Below are 3,539 nucleotides of genomic sequence, written 5' to 3' on the forward strand. Positions count from 1 at the left end.
TCTGGGCCATTCCATTTAAGGTTAAAGGATCTTTCCACATGGCTTTGGCAAAGGTATTTTTTGTATTTGTGTACCAAAAGCGATCAGCAGCTGAATTTCCCTGAGTATCAAGGGTTTAAAAGTTTAGGACAAACAAGGCATGATAAAGGATATTTCTTGGAGAGCCTTTTATGGGATATAAATCCCTATTTTTAACTTTTGGAGGGTATATTTAATACCATATTTTTTTTTTTCAGATGAGGACCATTGTTTGAGCATGAGGCTGTACCCTAAAGTAGGGAATATGTCTTAAGAGTTAACTTTGTTATATGCACTGGACTTTAGATGTAAAAATTAAGACAGTAACTTTACATACAATAGAGTAGAATCTGGTCTTTTCTGAGCCAAAATAGTTAACTAAATATTAACATAACACTTGATAAAATTTTTTGAAAGAGAAAATATTATTTGACAACCAATGATTTTGGCTTAAACTTGATAGCTATTGATTGTATGTACCACAGAAATTTTTATAAACATAAAACAATTTTATGTTTTACTTATGACTTAAATTTGATAAAACTTAAGTAAGCTATCCCAACATACTTTAGCCTGAAAATTAGTTTTTTTGTTTCTTACAGTTTGTAAACAGTTTAAAAACCTTTAACTTTAGGTACAGTGTTTAGGTTTAGCCTGAAAATTTTTTTTTTTACATCTGCACACCTTTATTTATATACTTTAACATTCTGATCTAAGTACCACTTAAAAGGCATTTTTAACAAGTAATCATTGAAAAATTCCTTCCCAGTCCCTTCAATCAATTCATCTCACCCTACCATTAATTATCTTTCTCTCTTTTTTTTTAATTCCCCAGAGGATGTGCACCATTCCTAGAGGTACTGCAATACCAGGTCGATGTGTGGAGTGGACGAAGCAAGCTCCTATTCCAACTCCGAGCTACAAAAATCCATTTAATGTATTGTTCTCAGATAGAGGACGTATCAGATATTAAACTGATAAGAACAGATACTACACTTGATCTTAGTCAAAAGGCCGAGAAGCAATTAATTATCTTTCTTATAAGGCTATTAAAAAATTACACCAAATTGATTAATCCTATTACTAACAAGAAAGTAGTCTTTTTTTTTTAATTTTATTTATTTATTTGAGAGCGACAGACACAGAGAGAAAGACAGATAGAGGGAGAAAGAGAGAATGGGTGCACCAGGGCTTCCAGCCTCTGCAAACGAACTCCAGACGCGTGCGCCCCCTTGTGCATCTGGCTAACGTGGGACCTGGGGAACCGAGCCTCAAACCCGGGTCCTTAGGCTTCACAGGCAAGCGCTTAACCACCAAGCCATCTCTCCAGCCCCAAGAAAGTAGTCTTAATACAATTTTATGTCACTAATACCAATAACACACTTGGAAATGATTTTATTAGAAGTAACTAAGGCAAATTGTGTTGTTATCTTGAGGCAGGCTGGCTTAGAAGTCAGATCAGTTGCCTCCTCCTTTTAAGCAACAGGACATTACAATCTTTTCTAAAATATCTGACAAATTATAAGTTACCTCTTTAGAGGAAGCTTTATTGTTTTTAATAATCCTCGACGTAAGGTGAAGTTGACCTAGAACAAATATCTGGCAAAGTCACTCCTGCAAAAGACATTTAACTTTTCCTTTTTAATTTCTTTTTTTGTTTGTTTGTTTTTTGTTTTTATGAAGTAGGGTCTCACTTTAGCTCAGGCTGACCTGGAATTGTCTATGTAGTCTCAGGGTGGCCTCGAACTCATGGTGATCCTCCTACCTCTGCCTCCCAAGTGCTGGGATTAAAGGCGTGCGCCACTATGCCCGGCCTCCTTTTTAATTCCTATGCTTAGGTCTTTGATTTCCTTGAAATGGTTCTCTAGAAGAGAAAGGGGTGTCATCTGCATCCATCTCATCTCTTTAGTCAGAAACAGTCATAAACACAACACAATGAGCAAGCACAATGGGCACACATACACACATACACACACACATAAAAAGAACATGTCCTCCTGATAAAATCAAAAAATTTGCTTAAAGAACTTGAAGCAATCTCAATTCCTTGTGTTTTTAAAATATCTTCTACTATGGCAATTAGCTCCTTTTACTCTTTGCTAAATCTTTTTTCCTAACCCATGTTCCTTGTGCCTTGAGAGAAGTTTTAAGCCCTTCAACAATTCATGCTTATTTAATGCTTGTCCCATAATTGTGTCGCGTTTTTTACCTTTCCGGATCTGTATCATAGGTGGGTTTTTTCTGTGGTGATCATGGTGCAGATCTGTATTACAGGTGGATTTCCTGTAGTGATCTCTATGCAGACCTTCACTCACCCACCGGTGGGGTGGTGGTCCAATGGCTGGGACAGCCATCCACTCAATCGATGTCCAGGTCACACTTCGTACCTCGAGCCCCACGTTTGGGCGCCATTTGCCCCGGCCAGCGGGGAGTTGAACAAGGATCCAAGGAGAAGTTAATCTGGGTGGGAAAAGGCAAACAGACACAAGAAGGAGACCATGCTAGGTGTTTGTCATGGCCTCGAGATTTTATTTTTTCCACATAGATTTGTATAGGGTTGTAGGGGGAAGGGGATGTGGTCAGGGCAAGGAGTTGTAGGGGGAAGGGGACGTGGTTAGGGCAAAGATCACAGAGTTACTGGTTAAACCACAATGTCTTTGTTTCTTCATTAGCTACTGGCAGGATGGGGGAGTGTTCAGCCAGGCGTACGATCCCATTGTTTCTGATAGTTGAATATTATGTGAGGAAGTAGAAACTTAACTTGCTATATGGCGGTTTCTGTTAACATGGCCGAGGTTTGGTTCATAGCTCCCAACAGAGAAAGAGTTTTCATGATAAAAGAAGACTAAAGGAATTTGTGAGCAATAAGCCAGCTCTAACAGATGATATTGGAAAGAATGCTTAACATTGAAGAAAAAGGTAAACACACTCAAGAGGATGCAAAATGTTAACTAATGCTAGTATTGTTACTAACAAAATGAAGACTAAGAAAATAACAAACTTCACAAAATCATCAACATGACAGGAATTAAGTCATCCTCTTCAATAATACTTCTGAATATTAGAGTCTCAACTCCCCATTCAAAAGACACAGACTAACAGGCTGGATCAGAATACAGGATCCATCCTTTTTCTGTCTTCAAGAAACTCACTTCACCATCAAAGACAGACACGATCCTAGAGTAAAAGGATGAAAAAAGATATTCTAAGTAAGTGGAACCAAGAAATAAGAAGGTGTTGCTGTCCTAATATCTGACAAAATAGACTTTTAAACAAAATTAATCAGAAAAAAAAAGAAAGCCACTTCATAATAAGATAATAATGCACCAAGAAGATATGATAATTATAAGCATATAGATACCAAATACAAGTGCACCTAATTGTATAAAATGAATTCTCCTAGATATCAAGTCAGAGACAAATCCCAACACAGTGATGGTAGGTGATTTCAACACTCTATTCTCACCAATAGACAGATCATCTGGACAAAAAATAAGTAGAGAAATATTGGAGTTAAGTTA

The 3,539-nt window shown here is 37.3% G+C and overlaps 1 non-coding gene across 1 annotated transcript; it reads right to left on the reverse strand.

Annotated features, from left to right (window-relative positions):
- Positions 1-853: 853 nt before the first annotated feature.
- Positions 854-1,044, reverse strand: LOC123453972. Its single transcript, XR_006633133.1, has one exon. It is a non-coding gene; the product is annotated as a U2 spliceosomal RNA (small nuclear RNA).
- Between the last annotated feature and the right edge of the window lie 2,495 nt (positions 1,045-3,539).

Source organism: Jaculus jaculus, chromosome 12 (genome assembly GCF_020740685.1).
Source record: "Jaculus jaculus isolate mJacJac1 chromosome 12, mJacJac1.mat.Y.cur, whole genome shotgun sequence".
Classification (NCBI taxonomy): domain Eukaryota; kingdom Metazoa; phylum Chordata; class Mammalia; order Rodentia; family Dipodidae; genus Jaculus; species Jaculus jaculus.